At 35.4% G+C, this 26,991-nt stretch overlaps 1 pseudogene; it reads left to right on the top strand.

Moving 5' to 3' along the window:
• The first annotated feature begins 784 nt into the window (after nt 1–784).
• Nucleotides 785–4,957, top strand: LOC113299897 (annotated as a pseudogene).
• The last annotated feature ends 22,034 nt before the right edge of the window (nt 4,958–26,991 follow it).

Raw genomic sequence — 26,991 nt, 5'->3', positions numbered from 1 at the left:
TTAATAGAGAAAAATATCTCCGGGATTTCTGTTCTCCAACCACGTCAATAACAGATGCATCTTCTACATCACTTAACACTTAAAAAAGACAACCCCTTTTTATCTGACGTGTCAAACTAAATCATTATCTAACTTGAAAATCTATCTAACTCATCACCCCGTCCTTTCACTCCTAACCGTCTGATCAAACAAAATCTAGCTAATTATGTAAACAAATATAAATAAATAAATAAAATTTTCTTTTTTGAGCATATAAATAAACAAATGGAAGGGATCTCACGACACTTTTAAAAATAGAGGCACATTTTTACAACTTAAATGACAATATGTTTAAAGCCTTGAATCCGGAGTATTTTTTTTTTTTATACGTGAAGAATTTGATGCTACGAATTTCGAATTCAGGTCACTAGTATCATTAACTAGTGACCTTACTATTATATTGGAGTAACGTTTACAATCTGAGAATGCTTTGAGGACATGCTTGTTTTCAAGAATTCTATATAATTTAAAAAAAAAAGATTACGAAATACCAAACCTCATCATCCGTGGATCTTAATTTTAATTGTTGATTCAGAATTACATATTGTGGAATGTGCTAGTTTTTTACGAGTAAATAGACTTTTAATTACATATATAAAATAAATGTTTCACTGAAATATTAGCTACAAATATACTACGCCTAGGTTTTTATTAGAACAGAGTGAGAGCGAATTCTCTCTTAATAAATAAATAATAAAACATGAATTAAATATAAATTGAACATTTTCAGTTTTTTCTTCACTTTACAGATAAGTCCTAGCTAGTAGTTCACATTAGCAAACCTCATTTTAGTGGTTTTTATTTAATCTCAAAGTCTTTTCTTCTTCCTTTCTTCTTCTTCCCTGGAGAAAGGAGATATTTTATTTTTTTTATTTACTGCAATATGTAGAAAATTAGTTCCTCATTTTTGATTTTTGTTTTTCCAAAGGAATGAAAAATCAAGAAGCTAGCAGTGTAATATTGTTTGATTTAGTAGTTGAAGAAACTTTAAATTACTACTTCTTCAGATAACAGGAAGAGAGAGAGGATCTAATTAACTAACAACAAGCAGAAATTGGATTTGATGATGAGAGGAGGATCTGCTGCTGGTGGTGGTGGATACAATAAGTTGGATAGAGTTGTTGTTGAGATGGAGAAGAGGAAAGAGGATGCTGTTGGTGGTGGTGGTGGAGGCAATAACAATAATAATAGTAGTATGCCTTTTGTTGATAGAAGTAAAGTGAGAATTTTATTGTGTGACAATAATAATAAAAGCTCTGATGAAGTTTTTACACTTCTCTGCAAATGTTCTTACCAAGGTATTATAATTTGATTCTTACTTGCTTTATTGTTATTGATTCTTCATTTTTTTCTTAGTTTTAAGTATTGATGATTAGTATCTGTAATCACTGTGTATGTAATTTATGCTCTCTGAATGATACTAGCTAGGTGTGGCATAATTTGAGCCAAAATTTCATCCATGGGAGATGTTTGTTACCCTTAAAACCATACAGACCTCAGCAATTGTGCACCTAAGCTATGCTAATAGATTAGCAAATTATTCGATTGGATGATTAATTAGTGCCAGGAGAATTGGAGATCTCCATTTAAGCTTATGGGTTAGGGAGATAGTTAGGGGATAATTATGCGCATAAGAGGAGACAGGTTCTTAAATTTGAATAATACTAGCTAGGTGTGACACAATTTGGGCCAAAACTTCATCCATGGGAGATGTTTGTTCCCCTTGAACCATACAGACCTCAGCAATTGTGCACCTTAGTTATGCTAATAGATTAACAAATTATTCGATTGGACAATTGATTAGCGCCAGGAGAATTAGAGATTTTCGTTTTAGCGTAGTTGGGTTCTGAAATCTTTGTTTTCTAGAACAAGCGCTAAACTTGAAGGTTTTAGAGTTGGCCCTTTCATCCATGTAAAATTGCAATTTTGGAGCACTTATTTGTGGCGCAGCACTCCTGGAATTTCATGTTGCTTTTCTTTTGTAAAAATCAAAGTTGTTTAGAGTCTGATTTATATAGGTGACATTTGTATAAAATTGTAGTATTTCAAGGGGTCGGTCTTCCAGAGGTGAAAGCGCAAACTTTAATCTTGTATTAAACTTAAAGAAGGATTTGTTGTCTGCTAATTCTGTTGACTGAGGTCTTGTACAATTTTACTTGTAAATAGTGCTTAACAGATGCTGCATTTGATACCAGATGTGGTGTAATGTCTAACAGCTTTTGTCAACTTGCCTTGCAGTAACATCAGCGAGGACACCCAGACAAGTGATTGATGCACTTAATGCAGAGGGTCGTGATATTGATATCATTCTCTCTGAAGTTGACCTTCCCATATCCAAGGGCTTGAAGATGTTGAAGTATATTATGCGCGATAAAGAGCTGCAGCGCATTCCCATTATAAGTGAGAAATTATTGATTTTTCCTCAGTCTACTAACTAATATTGGAATTGTTTCTAATTTCTCTTTTATTGGATTTTTTCAGTGATGTCTGCCCAAGATGATGTTTCTGTTGTAGTAAAATGTTTAAAACGTGGAGCAGCTGACTATCTTGTGAAGCCATTACGCACAAACGAGTTATTGAACTTGTGGACTCACATGTGGAGAAGAAGGCAGATGGTGGGTTTTCTTGACTCGATTGGTTTTAAATTTTGCTGATATAACTGTTCAAGAATTCTTTTGTTTCATGATATTTACAGCTATCTTAACTTTTCTTGTAGCTTGGATTGGTGGAGAAGAATATCTTAAGTTATGACATTGATTTGGCTGTGTCAGACCCAAGCGATCCCAATACCAACAGCCTAACTCTATTCTCGATGACACAGACGATAAGTCTCGCAAGACCAACTATCGGAAAGATGATGTAAGTATTGCCTTAGAAACAGACTTCTGTTTCCTAGCAGTTGAAATTTTAGGGATAAGAGAAATATAATTTCCAATATCTGCCATATTTACCCAAAGCTCTTTTTAATAGTAATTTTAGTAGTTTAAATCAAGAAAAGAGCATATTTACTGTTAGACGTGTTAATGTATGATATGAAATTGTGAATGCAAGCAGGAACCGTTAACTATTACCCTTGTGAACTGTGCTTTGGTGTTTCCCGACCCTTGTGAACTGTGCTTTGGTGTTTGCCGACAATAGTATTAACATTCTAGGAACTGCAGTGAACTTGATACTTTCAAATTCAAAAAAATGGTCTCTTTAGATCTGAGATTTTCTGTTCTGATATGCGCAGGGATTTGATGGAACAACCCATTAATTGCTTCTGCCTTAGTTGTATCTTTATGTTCTTGTTATGCTTTCCTTTCCAGTTCATTGCCACGACGTTCGCAGAGTCTCCGCTCAAGAATTCTTCAGAGCTTCAGCTGGATGCGCCAGGGCCTAGTGACCAGCGAAATGGTGAGTGTCAGTGACTTCTGCCCCGAGGTCTATTACATAGGCAAAGTTTGCACTGATCCAACATGCTACTGTACTTGCAATTATATTTTCCCTTTTGAAATTTATGAATTGTTGAATGACCTTGGTTTTTCTCCCTCAAGTTGACTTTTGGTATAGAAATTTTGTGGTATGACATTTCATTCTTGATACCCATGTGCATTTTCTCCCCCTTGGAATAACATTTCATTCTAGACACCCATGTGCATTTTGACTTTCTTGCTTTTACAAGTTTTGGAAAAATAATGGTTAAATTTTATTTTATTTTACAGGACAAGTTTCAACAATTTTCAAGAAAAGTGGTCTTAAGTTTGGCAAGTCATCAGCCTTCTTTACATATGTCAAAACCGGTGCAACTGCAGACAACCGTTCAGTGGCTGGTTGTATGGACGAAAATGCTTCTAGATCAGTACAGCCAAGCGGCCCTAGCAGGGAATATACATTTCAGACATGTTCCAATAAACAACAAGGAAGTGATATCGGAAGGCAAGAAACCGGAATTTCACTGGAAAACTACTGTGTTAATGAAGTAATTCCTAGCAGAGACAATGTTCCTGGCATCACAAATGTTGGAAGGTTTTACACTCGTCACACTTCGTTAGAAAGACAAAATGAATGGAACACAAAGGAGGGTGGCAGTAGGACTATTGATTTTGGAAGGCAGAATACTCCTTTGACACCATTGAGAAATCAAGATGGCAGGATCTCGAAGGAGGAAGAGCAATCCTCTAAGCTTTTGTTAGCTCCAAGAAATGACGTTCAAGTTAATGTTTCTCGTGGACAGGGGCACCCTCCGTTTCCTTATTATTTGCCAGGAATGATGAATCAAGTCATGATACCTTCACCTGCTCAACTATATCAAGGGAACCTGCAAAATATGTCAAGTAATTGTACTTCAACATTGTCTCCTTGTATTCCTCTCCAGCAACACGCCAATGTACCTGGAATGGCATCCTTTCCGTATTATCCTTTTATGCAACATGGGCAAATGACCACTACACACATGTGGCCGCCAGTTGCAGGTGTGCCTTCAAGCGAAGTAAAACCAACTCAGGTTGAAAGAAGAGAAGCAGCACTGGTAAAGTTTAGACAGAAAAGGAAAGACAAGTGTTTTGATAAGAAGGTCAGGTACATTAACCGGAAGAAACTAGCTGAAAGGAGGCCTCGTGTAAGAGGTCAATTTGTGAGACTAGCAAATAGTATAGAGGTTGATTTGAATGGGCAACCTGCTGTTGATGATTCTGACGGTGATGAAGAAGAGGACGTGGATGAATAGGTGTTCAATTTTGATAGGACTGTTGGAATATCAGCCTATAATCATGCTTCTAAAACTTCATTAGCTATAAATCATGTTGTTCTTCATCTAAGGTTAATATTATAAGCTGGTATGACAATTCATGCATCTGGATCATATATTCTGCATTTGTGTAACATTAAGATGAAAGTAGATTGGAAATATAAGTACATACCTTAGATTAGCTCACAACAGTTGAGGGAAAACTTAGAAATTTCAATTGTTTTCTATCTAGGTAGACACTTTCAATACTATCCTCTCTTGTCCTTTGATGATGGAAAATTTTCTTTTAAATAAGAGCTAGAATGGAGTCCACTTCATGGTAGAAAAGACATGTGTCATTCAACCTTCCATCAAGAGTTGAAAAACAGCCTCGCATAGCATTATTATAACTAGTATGCCATTCTAAGTAGTTTAAGAGATACTTATCCTTATGTACCCTTGAACTTACATAATTAACATGAACTAACCTTAATCTTATTGATTAGGATTAGTATTAATCCAGTTTAAAGGAATACAAAATATGTTTTGTTGCTAAATCAACATAGAGACTAACATCTCCTACTTTGGGCAGTAACAAAACCTTTTAAGTTTAAGAAAACTTTACAAAAAAACAGACTTGGATTAATGAGGTAGAAACTGTAGGTGGCCAACCCTATTTTTAGAAAATATAATCCTACAATGAGCAACCATTCATGTATAACCTTATCCTCAAGAATAACAATACGCTAGAATTCGACTATGAAGACTCAAACACCATTTAAAAGATGCGCATGCCATTTTCATAATCAGAAATCTAGACAGATTATTGTTCTTGAGTTAATCTTTAGGCATACTTATATAAAGGACAATAACCTTTTAATCCTCGTATAGATCCCTTTATGCCTTAAAAGGACTTCCTTGTGATCTTAAAAAGGATTTGTTAATATCTTTTTCAAGAGACTACATCATTCTTATGACCTCAAAAGAGATCTGCTAACGCCTTCTAAAAGACTACCGCACTCTTATGACCTCAAAAGAGATCTGCTAACATCTTTTAAAAGACTACCGCATTCCATTTTAACCTCAAAAGATATCAGCGAACTTTAGAATGCATCAATTAAGACATTACAACAAACACAAAAAACCAAGAGCAATCATAACAAAATATGTTGATATTCAAACTGAGATATTTAATTATTTACAATCAAAGTCATACATCTATGACACATCAACAACACCCATAGAAGTTATATGCTCTTTAAACGCCTTAGGGTTCAAACCTTTAGTCATAGGATCTGCAAGCATATTATCAGTCGAAACATAAGAAATATCAATTTCCCAATTCTTGATTTTGTGCTTTACCAAGAAGTATTTAACATCTATATGTCTCACTCTTCTTGTCCCTTGATTGTATTTTGCAAAGCTAATTGCAGATTGATTGCCACAGTAAAATTTCATAGGTCTAGATATAGAATCTATAACCAAAACACCTTTCATAAAATTTCTCAGCCAAACTGCATGAGTCGTTGCTTCGTAACAAGCAATGTATTCTGCCTCAATTGTGGATTGAGCTTCAACAGATTGCTTTACACTTCTCCACGAAACAACACCTTTAGCAAACATAAATACATATCCAGATGTAGATTTCAGCTTATCCGAACCCATAAAGTCAGAATCTGAGAAACATTTCACTTCCAATTCATTAGATCTTCTGTATACAAGATGGAAATGTTTTTTTCTTTGCAAATAGCGAAGCATTTTCTTTACTGCTTTCCATTGTAGTTCACCAGGATTTTTCTAGTAACGTCCTAAAACACCAACGACAAAACTAATGTCTGGACGGGTGCAAATCATGGCATACATCAATCTTCCAACAGCTGATGCATACCTTTTAGAGTCTATTTGACTCCTTTCTAAGTCCGATTTAGGACACTGCAGGCGGTTGATAATATCACCCTTCACGATAGGTGCTTCACTCGGTGCACAATTCTGCATTTCAAATCTCTGGAGTATCTTCTTGATGTAGGTTTCTTGAGACAAATCCAATAAACCTTTGTTTATGTCTCGATGTATCCGAATACCAAGAACATACGAAGCTTCTCCCAAATCTTTCATCTCGAAATTGGTTGAGAGAAAATTTCTAGTGTCATGCAACATATGAATGTTGTTGCTAGCAAGTAAAATATCATCAACATACAAAACTAGGATGATAAATTTGCTCCCACTAGTTTTCAAATATATGCATCGATCAACTTCATTTTCTATGAAACCGTAAGATGACACTACTTGATCGAACTTCATATACCATTTCCTAGAAGCTTGTTTCAGCCCATATAGATATTTCTTCAAGAAACAGACGTTTCCCTCTTGATCTTTAGATGTTAAACCTTCCGGGGGTACCATATAAATCTTCTTATCTAGATCACCATTCAAGAAATTTGTTTTCACATCCATTTGAAACAATTCCATGTTGAAATGAGCTATCATTGCCATGATAACTCTAAATGAATCTTTCTTGGAAACAGGAGAAAAGGTTTCTTCATAATCAACACATGGTTCTTGAGTAAACCCCTTCGCAACAAGTCTCGCCTTGAATCTTTCAATACTCCCATTAGCACTACGTTTGATTTTGAAAATCCATTTACATCCAACTGTTGTTGAACCTTCAGGCAAATCCACCATATCCCATACTCCGCTCTTGTCCATTGATTATAATTCTTCATCTATGACAGGAAGCCAAACATGAGAGTTATTTCAATTCACTTCCTGTGAAAATGTCAATGGTTCTTCCATACCGTCTATAACTCCATATGATTCCACCATGAATGTACTAAAACCAGGCTTGACGACTGCTTTTCTTGGTCTAACAGATCTGCGCAAAATTATTTCTTTTTTTCCAACGGCTTTAGACGATTCTGGAATGTCAATTGTTGGTTCTTTATGAACTTCGGATCCAGCCAGGTCTGTAGGATCCTCTTCTTCAGATACAATCTATCGAGATTCACTACCACTAATGTTATCATCCTCTAGAAACTTAGCATGGTTAGTTTCAGCAATTTCGAAAGGCTTAGATGGACAGTAAAATATGTAACCCTTTGATCTGTTTGGGTAACCAACAAAAAAAACACTAGTAGTGCGAGAATCAAGTGATTTTGCTAAAGGGTTAAACAGCCTAGCTTCCGCTGCACAACCCCAAACATGAAAATGATTTAGAATCGGTTTCCTACCTGTCCAAAGTTCATAGGAAGTCTTCGAAACTGCTTTAATAGGTACACAATTTAGAATGTACACTGCTTTTGTTAGAGCTTCTCCCAAAAATGATTCATGTAATGTAGAATTACTCATCATAGTGCGAACCATGTTTTTGTAAGTTTTGTTACGTCTTTCAGCAACTCCATTTTGCTCCGGTGATCCGGGAGTAGTAAAATTTAGATCAACATTCAACTTGTATAGATTATCAACATTCGGACCATAGCCAACTAGTTGAGAGTTATAATACATCTTAAAACAGCCACTTCTTCTATAAAACGAAAAACCCTTAGTATCAAGTCTACCAACTGAAACCAAACATCTTCTTATAGTAGGTACATAAAATACATCAAAAAGATCCAAATATTTTCCGGAATCCAGAGTTAGTCGCACATTTCCAATAGCTTTAATTTTCACTCCTTGAGCATTTGGCATATATAAACACCCTCTTCCTTACTTAGTTTCTTATGGCTTGTGAATGCCTGCAAGGAATTTGCAGTATCAATGGTTGCTACGGTGTCTAACCACCAAGTATTCAAAGGAGTATCAACGAGATTAATTTCAAAGCACATCATATGGAAATCAGTACCTTTCTTTTTCAGCCAATTCTTATACTTAAAGCAGTCCTTATTCATATGGCCTTTCTTCTTACGGAAATAACATTTAAATAGAAACTTCTTACCATCCTTATTAACTTCAGACTCATCATTTGGTGTTTCTTTTTTCTGTTCCTGAGGTTTCTTGTTCTGTCCTAATTTGTTGAAACTTTGCTTACTAGTACCAGCTAAAGCAAAGTGTGTGTATTCTTTAGTTTCACGCCGCTGCCTTTCCTCTGCTTGCACACAATGAGCGATTAACTCGTTTACATCCCATTTTCTTTCACAAATATTATAGTTGATCTTGAAAGTCTCAAACTTTTCTGGAAGTGAATTTATTGCGAGTTGCACTAGATAATCATCGTTTAGGTTCATATCCAGACCTCGTAACTTGTATATTAGATTTGCCATTTTTAGTATGTGATCTCGAACACTGCCATATCCACTATACCGTATTGATTTCAGCTGACTCATATGAGCACCAACCATAGACTTTGCCGAACTCATAAATTGTGACTTAATAACATCCAACTGCTCTTTGGCCGTGTTTTTCATCGTAATTCCACCTCTAATTGCATATGGAATTGCATCTCGAATGATCATAACACTCATTATATTTGCCTTTTCCCACTTGTAAAAACTCTGTTTTTCACTTCTATTAGAACTATCTACAGGCTTTTGAGGCATTGGTTCTCTGAAAGTAATATCATACTCCAAGTAACCAAGAACTATATCCATATGCGACCTCCATTTGAGATAGTTAGTGCCATTTAGTGGCTCAATGCCATCCAAGTAACCTTGAACTTCTGTAGGATTAATTGAAGTAGCTGAAATATGCATGCATAACCTTTAATCTATTTCCATATGAGTGATATGTATGTATTCAAACATAAAACTTTTTGAACTTCATATAACAATAACTTATAACTAACAACAATTGTTATTGATACTTCATAATAACTAAATTCTGATTTCAGAATCGATATAACCATAACTTTACTTTTGGGTAAACTTGTAATATATCAAGTCAAACAAAAACAAGTCTAATCAACTCACACATAGTACTCAACAGGATTTTAAACCTTTGGGTTTGAAAAGACCTATCATTTACCATTAGATTTTTTACTCCATCACATATGTTACCAGTATGATTAATATTTGGGTATCATCATACAGACAACATCTGAAATGCCACTAGCGCAGTCGTTTATTACCAAAATATGCAGTTTTATCAGCTCCATAAGTATCACTTTGGAGATGCATATAAAACGATAAAAGAACATGAAGACTTTTACAAGGTTCAAGTAATACTTTATGATAGCCTTGTAACAAGATTACAACAAAACATGTATAACCCATGATTTGAATTTAAGTAATCATTTCAAAACTAGTTGCATAATATATTATGCCTAGAGCTTTGATACCAATGTTGGAATATCAGCGTATAATCATGCTTCTAAAAATTTATTAGCTATAAATCATGTTGTTCTTCATCTAAGGTTAATATTATAAGCTGGTATGACAATTCATGCATCTGGATCATATATTATGCCTTTGTGTAACATTAAGATGAAAGTAGATTGGAAGTATAAGTACGTACCTTAGATTAGCTCACAACAGTTGAAGGAAAACTTAGAAATTTCAGTTGTTTTCTATCTAGGTAGACACTTCCACTACTATCCTCTCTTGTCCTTTGATGATGGAAATTTTTTTTTTTAAACAAGAGCTAGAATGGAGTCCACCTCATGCTAGAAAAGACATGTGTCATTCAACCTTCCACCAAGAGTTGAAAAACAGCCTCACATAGCATTATTATAACTAGTATGCCATTCTAAGTAGTCTAAGAGATACTTATCCTTATGTACCCTTGAACTTACATAATTAACATGAAATAACCTTAACCTCATTGATTAGGATTAGTACTAATCCAGTTTAAAGGAATTCAAAACATGTTTTGTTGCTAAACCAACATAGAGACTAACAAGGACAACACCAGGTAGGAGCCCTGGGTGGTTTTTCCATTCTCTCTAGTTTCCCTCTTTCAAGTATCATTTGCCCCTATCTCTATAGCATCCATTTTAGATATAATCTTCTTCCATGCATTGCATCCTATAACTTCGTTTTTTTTCCCAGATCCAGATTCACACTAAAAGACTGACGAACTATATAGTTTACCATGTTGTTGTAGTCTTGTAATTTGTTTTTCTTTAGATCATGCGACGAGATATAGTTTAGCACCACAATAATATTGCTAGTGGGGAATTCGAAGTTGATCAGGGAAGTTGTCTACCAAAAACAAAAGGTGAATGTAATTATGTTTTCCTTGTTAATATGTCATCATTTTGTGAAATATTGTAGGGAAAAACTCAGAATCAGGAATTTACAGTTAAATCAATGTATGAAAAATTGCAAAATCCGGCTTTAAACTTAAATATCAATTAATCTCATAACATATGTCAGATTACATCTTTATAAAAGTGAAAAAGCGGGGGGCCTAACAACACCACCCAATATTTCGCTTAGCAATTTGTATGGACTAACTCCGAAACACTTTCTAGAGAATCAACTAGACAGTCAGACTCAATCTAGGTAAAAGTATCTCAAGGAGTTAATATCTCAATCTCTCGATTTAATCTTACTCAAGCAAATAGCGAGTCTCGATGAAAGAGAGTTAAACTTGGACGGTACCAAAGACCAATGTCCAAGGATCAATCAACAACCGTTAGGTCGGACTATCCAATTGATTGATCAAACGCACAACCTGTATTATGTCTATTATATAAACAAATATAATGTGGAAAAGAAATAACACAGACACCAGAAGTTTTGTTAACGAGGAAACCGCAAATGCAGAAAAACCCCGGGACCTAGTCCAAATCGAATACACACTGTATTTAGCCGATATAGACACTAGCCTACTCCAAGCTAAATTCGGACTGGACTGTAGTTGAACCCCAATCAGTCTCCCACTGATCCAAGGTACAGTTGCACTCCCACGCCTCTGATCCCAGCAGGATACTACGCACTTGATTCCCTTAGATGATCTCACCCACAACTAAGAGTTGTTACGACCCAAAATCGCAGGTTTTAACAATAAACAAATCTGTCTCACACAGACAAGTCTATCAAAGGATAAATCTGTCTCCCACAGAAAAACCCTGAAGTTTTTGTTTCGTCTTTTGATATATAATCAAGGTGAATAGAAACCAATTGATAATCCGGTCTTATATTCCCGAAGGACAACCTAGATTAATCAATCACCTCACAAGAATCTTAATCGTATGGTAGCGAAAAAAGACGTCGTGGAATCACAAACGATGAGACGAAGATTTTTGTGATTACTTTTATATCTTTCCTATAGGAAAACTCTCACGATCTCAAGTCAATCAATATGATTGTACTCGTATGATAGAAGATGCAAGACCAGATCACACAACTACGATAAAAGTAGTATCGGTCTGGATTCACAATCCCAATTAAGTCTGTAAGTCGTTAACTTGGTTTTAGAAGAAGAAAACCAAAGGTTAAAGGAGAATCGACTCTAGCTTACAAACTAGTATCACACGGACGTGTGGGGATTAGTAGAGTTGCTAAATGTCCCCTTATATAGTCTTTCAAATCAGGGTTTCTCCTTGCTCACAAAGCAACGTTATCCACGTTAGATGAAAACCTGATTTAGATTCAAGCTAATATATCTCAACCGTTAGATCGAAATATTATCTTGTCATACACAAATTAAATGCACGCTTCTAGGTTTGATAACCGTACCCAAACGTGTACGTAGTTGGTTCAATAATAATCAACCAAAAGGTTAGCCATTTGAGCATTTCATAGCAACCATTTTCTTCTTCACCATAACTAGTTCAATTGACTCAATATGAACTAGTTAGAGAGTTGTTCAATTGCAAAGAAATCTCATGTACTACACAAGACACAATTGAAGCAAAGATGATTCGATTCAAAGAATCGGTTCATGAACTTTATAGCCACGGTTTGCAAATACATTCCTTAGTCTTTATAAGATTAGTTCAGAAATCATCTTTAGATATATAACCTATACAAGTTCGCAGACTAGGTTCGCGGACTTGAAGTACTGGAAAGAGTTTTCAAACTCCAGCAGAAATTCTCGGGTTTGCGGATTGGGTTCACGGACTTGGATCACGCAACATAGTTTGATAACTCAGGAGAAATTCTCGGGTTTGAGAACTTTTGCAGTTCGCGGACTTGGATACTAGCCGATTTCCAGCATGGGACTTATGCACATATGTGTTTCCACAACATACTTATGTCCACTATGGTTATATAATCTTAACTTTCATTCCAATCATTGAAACATTCTTAGAGGATGTTATATAGTTGTTACACTATTTCTCGTCAAAGAAATTTTTAAGATGATCGAAACATACATGACTTGCGTCACTAGGTAAAGAAAAACATGGTCGAAGCGAAACGCTTACCAATACATATTTCGAGATATAGATAGGAGAGGTATACTCGGCTCGAAATATCAAATGTGTATAATCTAAGTCTATATATATAGCATATGAATTTTTTCTCAAGAAGTAGGAGATATAATAGATAGACTTTTGAGTGACAGATAAGTTCAAGTTTGAAGTTCCACCGATTCCTTGAGTAGTTCTTCCACTTGTATGATGAATCGCCATGAAGTCCTTGAGCTCAACCACACTTACTATCCTAGTCTGATACTTAGCTAAAATAGACAAGAAATCAAGACTTATAGTTTTGATCACTAACATTGGCAAACATGCTTGGTATATTAACGCATGCGAGTTCGACCGAGTAGTACTCTAACAAAAAGAAACTGTGGAAGCTTAACATCTCACAGAGAATCAAAATATTTTTACAGAAATGCATAACAAAAAAATTTCCAACTAGAAAGAACTTGAAAAAGCGGGGTACCAAATACACCATAATTTTTTTCGTTTGGACCTATAAGATAAAACCTAATACAATTGAAAGTATACCAACTTAATGATCCTTGAATAATATGTATGTATGGTTTATCTTTCTTGTACAATCAGTAATTTATATCAAAGATCCGTGAGCCTGATTGTATACAAGAGCTCTTGGACGATCTCAAAAATCAATATCAAGATCAACCTAGTATGTACCGTAACTATACAGGAACCGGTTTCAACAAGAACAAATCTTGTAATCTATATTTCAAGATATGAATTCTCAAGAGCAAGTCTTGTAGGTTCTATACAATTTTATTTAAAAACTTCCTAGATTGTTTATCGAATCACATTCTTTTATTTTAATTATATCAAACACAAATATGATGCGGAAGTAAAAAGTAAAGCAAGACATAAAGAAATTTTGTTAACAAGGAAAACTGCACCTGCAGAAAAACCCCGAGACCTCGTCCAGTTTGAACACCGAGCTGTATTAACTAACTACAGACACTAGCCTACTATCAGACTTCATACTGGAATGTAGATGCGAGACCGAATCAACCATCCAAGAAATTCAATAACAACTGACGTCCTTTACAGCCTAAGAGTTGCTTCAGCTACAGTGAAGACTTTTGGGTATTTTGAATCCACGAAATACCAATTTTGTTGATTTCCCTTTTAGGTGTTAACCAAGGTTTTGGAAGTCTTGCGTTTATTTCGTACAACTACCATGTAAAATTAGATACCAAAACAAACTTCTATATTAGGGATTATTATACTCCTCAAAACTGGAAGAGAAACCTAATTATTCTACAACAAGAACAACTAGAATAAATCCGTAGATATCTTGTTAAAACTTTTTAAGGAATTTCAGAGACACCTTAATTGAAATTTATTTTCTAGCCAAGATTTGACCAACTAGTGTCGATATATGGTCATGAATTGAAACCAATCAAACCTAGGGTTTATGAACAATGGTTCATGAATGGCCTTATCTCGGAAGAGAATGACCTAAGAATAGACAAGAATTATAGAATTAACCTAGATTACAAGTTGCATAACTATCAAAAGGATTATTACCAACTTGTGCTTTGTGATCCCCAAAACAAAGTCTTGTTATCTCACTCTTGTTCACGAATAGCAGAAGTAGTGGAAAACAACCTTATGAAGCTTACACAAAATTTTCAAGGGATAATTTGTGTAGCTTATATGAACCCTTTATTTATTGCGAACAAGGTAGCTTGAAACCTAAGCAAGTTCGTGTTTTCTTTTTCAAGACTCTCTTTATCGAGTCTTTTCTAAGTTACAACTTTTGCGTAAATAATTAATTAAATAATTACTTTAGCATAAATTACATTTTGGTAAAATAAATTACAACTTAGGAACATGTTTAAAAACATCACACACCCTTAAATCTGGTAATCAATTGTATGTGGAAGAATAACCATCTTGCCTAGATAAGGAAACATAAAAAACTATACCAAAGAATGCATCTAGTCATGTTTTCACGCTCAAGTTTGTGAACCGTCACAAAAAATTCGTGGAGTGTTTCATATTCATGAACTGCAAAACTAAAAAAGTGTTGCTTTAATAAATCACTCATAACTTCTTCGTTATAACTCGAAATTGAGTGATTATTGAATCGTTGAATTCGTATGTTCATTCACTACAACATGAGGATCTTTTCCTGGGATAAAGGTCATTCTTACTAAATTTATGGCTCAAATCCTTGTGTCTAAACATAAATGCATGTTTACCGTTGTAGGAACTATTCCATAGAGTGAGCACTTGTTTCGATAGATTAGAAAGGCTAGAATTAAACAAGATTTCCAAATGAAATCATTCATCACATACCTTTGTTGATGTAGTCCTCGTTGATTTCTTCGTTTTATCTTCAATCTTCAAGGGTTATTCAGTGATGTTTGATACTCAAATACACACTTCTAATCCTAGTCCGACACTTGACTTTAGTAGACTAGAAATCACGTTATAGCTTTGTTTATCTAACATTGACAACAAGCTTGAGATAGTAAAACTTGTGGGGTTCAACCTAGCATTTCTCTAACAAAACTAGGTAACATAATGAAGGATATTGATATAAAATGTATTTTGTGTAATCACCCTATGAGTCTTTAAAATATTTGCTTTTTGATTGTCATTATGCGAACACTGTATATATGTTTCCTCATCTGATTAATACAAACTGCAATAGAAATACAAACTCTCTCTTCTTAGAAATCTACTCAAATTGGGTAACAAGTGAAGATAATAACAGAGATATAGACAACAGAGTAATTGGGATAATGGCTACTAAGTGTTGGTTTATCATGAAAGAGAGACGCAATAGGATCTATAGAATACAACCAGCATTAGTATCCAATTATCACTAGCTATATAGAAACACATAAATTTCTGGTCACCTATATCACAAGATACAGATGTTTGTAAAACTCTAAATAATTAACCAATATAACTCCTGAGACAGGTATTTCTAGATACAAATCTTTACAAAATAGGAAGCACCACCAGGAGATAATTAAAACTGAACTTTGACGCTTCATGGGTAAGTAAATTGATTAACTTAGGTTACATACTAATACTTCAAAAATATGCAGGTGAAGCTGTCTCAGCTCGATTTGGGACCCTCATTGCAAGCAATCCTGAAGAGGCGGAGGCTTTATCTCTACTAGAATCTTATGTATGTAGGGTTGTTGTTAGAGCATAGCTCGGTTGAACCCCCCAAGCGTTGGTATGTCAAGTTTGGTTGTCATATCTTAGTATCAAAATTCATCTAGAGTCGCTTGATTAATTACTACAGTCAAATTTGTTTAGGTTAAACTAGAAAGTCTATGAATGTTGAGACGTACAAGTATTACTCCGAAGACCTGAAGAATGAGATGATGTAACGATTACAACGAAGACATCATCCTTCCACTTGAGGTTAGTAATATTGACTTGATCTTGTTTCCATTCCTAACATATCTTTCAAGTCGGATTATGTTGAAAACATAACAAGAGAAGATGTATATATATAATACTCTAGTAGTTAGACTTGGTCATATCATTATCATCAAAGTGTAAGGAGTTTATTGAATTATGAAGTATAAACGCTTATCTTTTGAAACTTCCTAAATACGACATCAACATAATCTTTTTATTTAGTTACTTGATTATGTGTAAGATATGGGCGTGATATCATCTTAGAAAACTATGTATTATTACATTGGCTTAAGGAAGTAAATGTATGAACTTTTTTCATAATCAAAAGGGAAATCATGATTGATATGGTTCTTTACTGAGTATCTTTTTGATGACCAATGCAAGATGACAAGGTAGAACCTATCTTAACTTATGTTGAGAATTGAGGTATAACTGATCATAGCCTATAATATGTAGCATGTTGTAATCAGTCATAAGCTACTCTGTGAAGCATGGTGTAAACGGTCACAAGCTATATTGGGAAGTTAGTTTTAATCAGTCACAAGCTAATTTTGGAAGAAAGGTGTAACCTATCACAAGCTAATTTGGGAAGTTAGTTGTAATCGTTCCCAAGCTACTTTGGGAACCAATGTGTAACCGATCACGAACTAACCTGGGAAGTAAGGTGTAACCGATCAAAAGCTACCTCTGGAAAGCATGGTATAATCAATCACAACCTAGTTTGGAAATCATAGTATAACCGGTCACAACTTACATTGTGAGTCATGGTAGAACCGATCCCAATGAGCAAAACTGAGTTTCCAATATTTACATATCTCTTTATGTTTTATGTGAAGCTTGGAATTAGGGTTTGCTGAGAAACTTCTATATGCTGACATTCTTTGAACATGTACAAAACTCTTATCATTAATTGTTCAAAGATATTCCTTGATACTCAAGGTGCTCCCGAACCGAAATATTGAAAACATTTGATTATGATTTTCATAATATATTTTTTAATTACCTGCAATTAAAGCATATTCTGTGGAAAATATTATTAGTTAGTGTGCTACACTAATAATATGAGTTTTCCAAGGGAGTTTTCGGAAATATGGTTTGGTAATTTATTGGAAATTGGAAAACCGAATTTAGGTACTTTAATGAATATCTTGAGAATATTTTCGGTTTTGGGATTTCCTTATTTTCCAAACAACCTTGGTCTATAAATACTTGAGTTTGCATTTCTTGCAAAATATCCTAAGAGCCAGGCAAACTTCATTCGTGTTGTTTCTGGTGGAGTCGTCTATATGGAGAGAAAAGTACCCTAATTAGGTGAAATCTCTTACGACTGCTCGTTTAAAGACTTCTATAGAATCAAGAACCTCTACAAGTAATTGATAGACACATTTATGTGTCTAATTTGTCTCAATTGTATGTCTTGTTAGTGCTCGATTTTGTATTTATTTTGTTATTTTATGTCTTTGTAGATGTTTTTTGAAAAATAATTTCTTGCGGAGAAATTGGCTCGAAAAGTGGTGTTTTACATCCCAGGATAAAGTACTAAAGGCATCCTAGAAATGCGCCGGAGGAACCCAGAAAAAGTGTTTGAAATACCCCAGAAAAATTACTAAAGGCACCCCAAGGGAATGTGTTATTCGGACTCCAGCAACGGATAAGGGGCGACCACTGGATAAGCGATGACCTTCTTCACAAATTCAAAAAAATATTTTGGCGGGAAAACGTTTCCATTCACAGGCAGATTTTTCGATCGGATTTTGGAGGAGTTTTTGTGCGATTCAATCGGTGAACTTTGTGGAAAGATGTGATATATCATTACAGAGCTGGTATGAGTGTTTGGTTCGACCAGAATTGTCTACGCAATCCGCGAGCAGAAAATAGGGAAGCACGAGTTCTTCACGGGTTTTGTATGAGTTACAATCAGTTTGAACGTGTTCTGTACGTGCATGGAAGACCCTAACAACCTATTGGAGCGTGAAGGAGTTAAATATAGTGATTTGGAGGCTTGAATTCGCGTGTAGAGATAAAACATGAAAGAAAATATCCGAAAAATATTTTCTTTCACTGCCGAGTAAATGAAGATTTTTGGGAGCAATTGAGGGAGATTCAACGATCTGTAGGTGTATAAATAGGTTCCCTGGGAGTCCTAGAGCGGGTGTCGAGAGTTGGAGGAGAGATTAGAGCGCTGCAGAGGAAGAAAAATTAAGTTCCACCATTTTTCTCTGTTGCTGCTGCTGCGAAGAACGACCATCCAGAGCAGTCGTTCTTCAACAGCGACAACGACACTTGGGTGAGGGTCGTATTCAACTGTGAAACAACATTTACCTTCTATCGTTCTTTGTACCGGTGTTATGCAACGATTATAAACGTTGCAAACACCCGATTTTCACCATTTTCTCTCCATTTCATCATTGTGAACCATTTTTGAGCCATAAATAATTATTTTGAGAGTATTTTTACTATGATGAGCTAAACCCAACACTGTGATGATGGAGGAAGAAAAATTTCCCGAATGCGGTAATTATATTAATTTTTTTATGACTAATTGCAAAGTTATTTAATGGAATTATGATTATCATTGAATGGTTGTCTTTTCAATGGATGGGTTATACTTACTTAAATGTTTCGATATCCCATACTTTAGATTTACATCCATTACTGTCGAAATCTACTTTAAGCAATGAATTAGAGTCAATGAAACTTTATATTATGAGATATCATTGTTTAGAATCGGTATTTGAACTGCATGAAATGGAAGTTTGATGGAATCCTAAGTCCCAGTACTCTCGCCCATATTGTTAATATTTGTGTATAATTTATTTATTTATTAAATCTAAAAACTCTGCTTTCACAAGTCTTAGAGTCCGAACTATATTTACCATTTACTACAACCACATTAAAAAATCAAAATCATTTTGGCGTTGCCGACGCGGATTTGTGCTTAGGTAGAATTTTTAGGTTTTTATTATTATTTTATTTTTTTATTTCATTTGTTCTTTTTACGTTTCTTTGGGTGTGTCTTTGATTTACAGGTTTGAAGTTGGATACTAAGGACTTGGAACAAAGCTTAAAGCTAAAAGAGAAAAAAAAAATAATTTTTTTTAGATTTAGTTTTATAATTTTTTTATTTATTATTTTTTTAGATATTCTTTTTTAGAATTGTATTAGGAAATATTTGTAATTTTTTATTATTTTTGCACTTTACTTTGGACTTTAGACAATTGGGACTTTATTTTTATTTTTTTTGAAACCCTACGGAAGGGTAGTTTAAATATACCTGTTTGCAGGAAAGGACGACGATTACGATATCGTCTAGGCCCTTCGGGTTCGTACACTAACACCGTAGTTAGTGGACCTAGTCGACTACAGCGGTTCTTCGCCCGTCTGGTACGTGAGGTAAGTCTTTCGAAACACCCATGAATCCCCTGTCAGCGGGTTTACTGTCTGCCTTAAGGTGATTATATGTTGAGGACTGAACCAGATGCTTTAAATTCCTAGTAAAGGGAAAGGCCTGACCAATACAAGATAAGGGTTCGGATTTCATCACCGTTCTCTTCTTGCCCGCCTTAGGAAAACGATACCAAACGAGAACCCAAACCTAAAATTTGAATAGAACGAGGCCGATAAGGTAACGAGCTTAATAGGAATATCGTTCGAAAAATATTGGTTTCTCTTTAAGCATACTTTGAAGTTCATGATGGTTAATTTAAGTTGAAACGTGCCTCCTTGTAATGCCGGTGAGACCTTGGGTATCAAAGCTCCATTGAGCTTCCCTCGTCTCTGTTTCACTTACTTTAAATCGGATTGATTCCAGAGGGGTTTGCTCAAATTGCAACGAATTCCCTTTCGAAAGATAGAAGCTGGTCTAGAAACAATCTAAGGAGCCATCATGCTTTTTTTTTGCTAGATTCTATAGGTTTGATTTGGTCGAGTCATCCTTGTTTGTGATTGTGTAGAATTCCCTTGCAATTAAGAATGTCGAACTGGTATGATAGAAGACAATACAATGAGTATCGACCTGAAGTTGAATATGGACATCATCATTTTTATGACCATGGTGGGAATAATAGTTGCGAACGCCAACCTTTTCAAGGTTATGGTTCATACCATAGTGAGCTCAATTACTATCCACACACCAATTTGTCTTACGAGCAAAACTCTTATAATTCCTCTCCTCTAGATGAGTCACGTAGGATAATTGAGTTATCACGTCGTAGGTTACTTGAGTCGACATATGAGTCAAATGAGATAAATGACTTAGTTATGGACGAAAGAATCGCAACCAATAGTGAACCTTCTATACATGATACCATCAGGAACTCTTGTGAGTGGATTGAGAAGTGTTTGTTAGAGGCACAGAATGCTCGATAGAATGTTTCCAATAGTACCCTTGAAAATGAGGATAGTTATTCACATAATCAAGATAACGAGTTTAGAATTGGTAACACTACTTGTTTAAATGAGGTTCTGTCATTTTCGTGTTATTATAATGATGATTGTGATGAGGATAGTATTGATGAAGAATCTGAAATATATAGGCATAGTGTTGAGGAGTATGTTACTCTCAATGAGATTTATAATGATAATGTTAATTCTAATATGAATCCAAATAATTTTAATAATTATTCACCTATTCAAAAGGACGAGGATTTGACTAGAAATATCCCCGTTCTAGACGATGTAGTATTTCCTTTTCACGAAGCCAGCGAAGGATTAGAGGAACGGGTTTATTCCGAAAATGCTGTTTTAGAGTCTAGCAACTTAGAAATAATAGTCTTAGATGAAGAAGATAGACCCGTAGAGATGAGTAAATATGCACTACCTGATAATAACTTAAAAGAATCAACTGACCATTTTCAAGAATCTAATGATCCAGAAATTAGGAAGATTGTGACTAGCCTAGCTAGAGACACTGAAAACTCTAAGTTTGGGGGTGATTATCACCTTCCTAGTGCCTTACCTTTAACTCTCAGAAAGTCCCTTAACTTAGGACTTGATATCTCTGCCTCGACCATTTTACAAGATTACCTTCATACTCGTTTTCCCGAACCTAATGATGTCCAGGAAGAAGTTCAGTCGTTAGAAACCCATCCTCTGGTTGATGTGGTTTTCCCAGGCTATGATCCCCAGAATGAATTTGTTTTCCCAACAAATAGTTTTCTTCCAACTGTGGGAACGTTTATATTCCAAATGTGTCGAATATTAAGTTGTGAGACTAAACCTAAATTCTTTAGAAAATTAGAATCGACACGTTTGCTTAAGAATACCACTACTCTCATTGTGGTCAATTATGTAAGTCAAATCTTATTGACTTAGAGGATCCTCAGTTATTTAGGTTATTATTGTGCGCTTCTAAGATCCTATTTGAGTTTTTCCAGACTCTAGGACCTAATGATTCGGATCCCACCTATGAGGAAATCCAGCCAAAGAAAATAATTTATCTAGACTCTTTTATAGAACCTGAACCTGAACCACAGTTAGCGATAGTTATCAGGAAACTAGGTAAGGGCATGCTAGTCTTGTTCACTTTCTTGGTTTATTGCAGTTTTCTTTGGTCAGCTCTATTTGGTTTTGAAGAGCCACAATTATTTCGACTGTTACTTTATGGTTCGAGTTGACTAATCCTTTCCTAAGTCTGGCTGAAGACTTTAAACTTAGCACTTATTGGGAGGTAACCCATTCACATGCAACACAGTAACATCTTTCCTTAACTCTTTTACTTCAAATGGTATCAGTTTCTCCTTGTTCATGCTTTTAATATTATCTTTAGAACATTGAGGACAATGTTAGATTTAAGTTTGGGGGTATGGGAGAAACTTTTTAGTTGCAATTATTGAACTCCGGAGCCTATAAATTTATGCCTATTAAGGTTTGCACTAACCAATCTAAGTGGATGGGAACATCTTGGTTGTAGGAGTTGAGGAACCAATCTGATTAGATGGAAACATCTAAAGAGTCTATTCATAAAAGCACGGAGCTCAGGTGTTAGAATTAAAAAAAAAATGGTAGTTTCACCATATATCGTGATGGAAACATCTAAATAATCCTGATCACTTATTTTTTTCTCTTTTGTTGTTACCAGTGCTAGGGTGAAATAGAGTGATTGGGATACCAAAAATAAAATAAATTGAGACCAGACCATCAGACCAACCAGAATAAATTCAATAAAATCAACCACTGGAACCCTTGTATATGCCAGTTGTGTTGACCTAGAGTTAGGATTATCGACTACTGGTTCCCTTGTATATGCCAGTCGTGTTGATATTAGTCAGACCGGCATCTCAGTCCATTAGGATAGGTTCACCTTAGTCAACATCTACGTTTTTTCTCTTTATCCATCTTCTTAATCTTCCATGTGATTGGTTGACTCCGGTTATGATGTCCAGAAACTATCTGAGTAGAGCTCTGTCACTTATATTTGAATTTTAGTATGCTTGCGGGCAAACTCGTGTACAACAATTGGAATTTCGCATCAGGGTACTTCCTCCTGTAGTTAATGAGAGTATGCCAACCAAGGAGATTATTTAGTGCCTTCCAAGGTTCTGCATAGATAGCTAGGGTCTGGAGTATTGGTTTTGTGGGTACACCTCTGGTAAACCCTCCCGAGATTAACTCGGTCACTAGGGACACCTAGTGAGTTAGGATTTTATTTTTCTAGATTAGTTTTGCTCGAGGACTAGAAAATAATAAGTTTTGGGGTGTTGATAGGCACATGTATGTGTCTAATTTGTCTCAATTGTATGTCTTGTTAGTGCTCGATTTTGTATTAATTTTGTTATTTTATGTCTTTGTAGATGTTTTTGGAAAAATAAGCTCTTGCGGCGAAATTGGCTCGAAAAGTGGTGTTTGACATCCCAGGATAAAGTACTAAAGGCACCCTAGAAATGCGCCGGAGGAACCCAGAAAAAGTGTTGGAAACACCCCAGAAAAATTACTAAAGGCACCCAAGGGAATGTGTTATTCGGACTCCAGCAACGAATAAGGGGCGACCACTGGATAAGGGGTGACCTTCTTCACAAATTCAAAAAAATATTTTGGCGGGAAAACATTTCCATTCTCAGGTAGATTTTTCGATCGGATTTTGGAGGAGTTTTTGTGCGATTCAATTGCTGAAACTTTGTGGAAAGATGTGATATATCATAACATAGCTGGTATGAGTGTTTGGTTCCACCAGAATTGGCTATATTTATGCATTATAATTGTTAATATAATTGATTAAATTACACATGTACGTTAATCCTAAATACTTGAAAGTTGATCCTAATAGTCCATCGGTTATTACTGTAACTATTGTCAAGTAAATATCTTGTTGTCGTATTGTCTCGACCTCATCCATAGAAAATCACACAAGGTATAAGACTTAAGTTGTATTGTCTCGACTATGTCCATAGACAATCACACAAGGTATAAGACTTAAGATACCAGACTTATAGCTTGATATTCGAAAGATTGTGGTGTTTTTGGGTATCCTCGTATTTACAGATGTTAATGATTACCCATTATCCCGAACCAGACCCGGTTGATTAGGGTCCGGTTCCGGGTCCTATAATTATATTGGGCCCATCAGTAACCTAAGATCTGACGTGCATTACTCGTTTGGACCCGTTAAGATTTCGAGTCCAATTCGGGTATCCGGTTATTCACTCTTTAATTCATTATTTTAGCAAAATTCCAATTATTTTCTAGTTTCGGCTTATTTTTTCGTTTTTCATTTTTCACCCTTATATTTAATCTTTATTTAGAACATTGATAGAAAAATCATGTTAAACTTTAATTAAAAGTAATTTTCATTCAAGCCAAAATGAGAAAGATATTAATTTTTGGAGATTTTTTTTGATAGTTTTCTTGATACTCAACGGGCACCCGAAACCGATGAGTACGTACCTGGGATTATTATAGGATCCGGTTATGGGTCAGCTATTTAGGAACCGGACTCGAAACCGTTAGGAAGCGGCCCTGACTATTATAGGTAGGGTCCGGTCCAGTGAAACTGTGAGGGCTAAATAGCCAATCGCCACGTTTAAGCATCACACGAGATGATCTCATGATAGTATAACAAGAAGGATGAATTGAATCACACCTAAAAAGGTGACTGCATCTAAACCAAGACATCTGTTGCATAGCCACATGAAGGACGCGTGTAAGGAGTAGTCAAATCACACAGATAATCAAGTCTAAAAGAGGAAAAGGCATTTAATGAGAATCAGAAGAGGTGCGATACAACTGTGGATGAAAGTACATCGAGTCAGAAGATTGGATGAAAACGATTAGCAATATGATCCGAAGAAAGTGTAGTACGATGATTCCAAGGATGGAGCAATGCGATAAATGAATGATGCAATATGACTCGAGAGGAATATTCAGACTATAAACTCTGAAGGACAACAATAGAGGACCCATCCGAGTGATGATAAGATGTACGATAGCATCACCAACCCGAAAACACCAAATCATGCCTTCACGAGTCCAGTTTGTCTATAAATACCAGATCATGTAGAAGGAGATGAACATGTAATTTTAGATGGTATTTCTACAGAGAATTTTAGAGAGATATTTAGAGAAAGAAAGAGTGATAAGCCTAAGTGATATTTGTAAATCATTTAAGGGTAATACCTTCAATAATAAAGATTCAGTTTCTTCTCCGTGGATGTAGGTCTACAAGGCCGAACCACGTTAAATACTTGTGTTCATCTTTACTTTCGTGTTCTTTACATCTTTTTTATCATTGAATCTTGAATGTTAGTAGTTTCATCATCGTTATATCTAATTGGGTGTAGTCGTCTTCTAAGGATGTTTCAATGATTAAAATGGGAGTTAGAACAATTAACCATTATCTGGATACAACAAAGTATGCATACCAATATGCAAACTGTTGTGGTATGATTCAGGTCCGGAAACCAAGTTTGCATACCAATATGCGAATAGTTTTAACTCATAAAGTCCAGGAACCAAGTTTGCATACCAGTATGCGAACAGTTCTACCTGAGTTAAGGTCCGGGATGGCAATATGCATACTGGTTTGCAAACTGCCGGACAAAACCAAAGTCCGGAACTATAGTTTGCGTACCCATTTGTAAACTTAGTTGGTAAAATTCTAAAATCAGATTGAGTATACTTTCATACTCATGAACAAATACATTAATAAATTAAGGGATGCAATCTTTGCAAACCATGACTTAATGTTCATGAATTGATTCTCATGAATCAATCCGGTTTTTCTTCTATTATTTCTTATATACTTCTATGAGATATGTACATTTGAAAAAATCTATGAGTAACACAATTAAATTCATTTTATTATATTTCATGTTTGATTGATAATCATATTTGATATAGAGGTGTTAGATGAATGTAGTTAATACAAAAGTATTCATATGGATAACTTCGGTTAACTATTGTTGAGCTAACTCAATATACACGTTTAGGTACGGTTACCCATATCTAAATGAAGGTATATTTCATTTATGTGTAACAAGCTAAGACCATCTAACAATGGAGATATATTGCTTTGTATTTAAGCAAACTTAACTTGAATCTTAAATCAGGTTTTCAGCTAACAACGAGTATTGATTTCTTTGTTTCTAAGATATCAAACCCTGATTTGAAGATTATATAAGGGAGAACTCTAGAAACTGAAAAACCTAATCCCGACACTTTTTTGTGTCCTAGTTGCGACTAGAGTCGATTATCTTTTAACCTAGGTTTTTCCAAAACCGTATAGGTTAACGAATTGAAGACTTAATCTGGGATTCGTGAAGCCAGACCCAATTATTCTCTTTGTAGTTGTATTTTATGATCTTAGTTTTTCTATCGCATTGAGTACTATCTTCTCTAAGATTTGCTCGAGATTTATCTCGGATAGGTAAGATATAAAAAGTAATCACAAAGCTCTTCTTCCACGAGAAACATGAACTTGAACTTCATTTCTTAGATCCAACAAGAGTGTAGATGCTCTTCTTCATTTGAATCCTTCCATCTTGATTTATCGATGGTGTCAAAGGAGCATTTTTGAAGAGGATAAGTTCAAGCTACTCTTCATATCTTCTGTTATTGAAATTCCCTCACAGTATATTAATTTTCATACCTTGATTGAATATCTGTCTGAAGGAAATCAAGTTGGATATTTAGAGGTAGAATAGTAATAAAAGTCTGCACTTGAGTTGAAGCAACTCCTAAGACTGTAAAGGACGTCATCTAGGGGAATCTTTTAATATAGGGACTTCCGAGATCCAAAATAAGTAAGGAGCACAACTGAAGTTGAATTGTTCGTAGGGTCGATTCAGTCTCAACTACGTCCCAATCTGAAGTCTTATAGAAGGCTATAGGGGTGTAAATAATACCCGAAAATACTCGGCATGCCTGTACCCGCCTGAGCCTGCATGTACTCGAAGTATCCCAAAGCCTATTATGGCCCGTCGCGGGCCGCCTGGCCTGGTCTGGATCAATTTATTGGGCGGTCTTGGGATTTGCAATTAATTATCATGCCCGGCCTGATACCCGACCTGGTGCCCGGCCTGATACCTATGCCATCAACCATTTAGTATCC

Source organism: Papaver somniferum, chromosome 7, assembly GCF_003573695.1.
Source record: "Papaver somniferum cultivar HN1 chromosome 7, ASM357369v1, whole genome shotgun sequence".
Taxonomy (NCBI): domain Eukaryota; kingdom Viridiplantae; phylum Streptophyta; class Magnoliopsida; order Ranunculales; family Papaveraceae; genus Papaver; species Papaver somniferum.
This window is presented reverse-complemented; position numbering and strand designations above follow the sequence as displayed.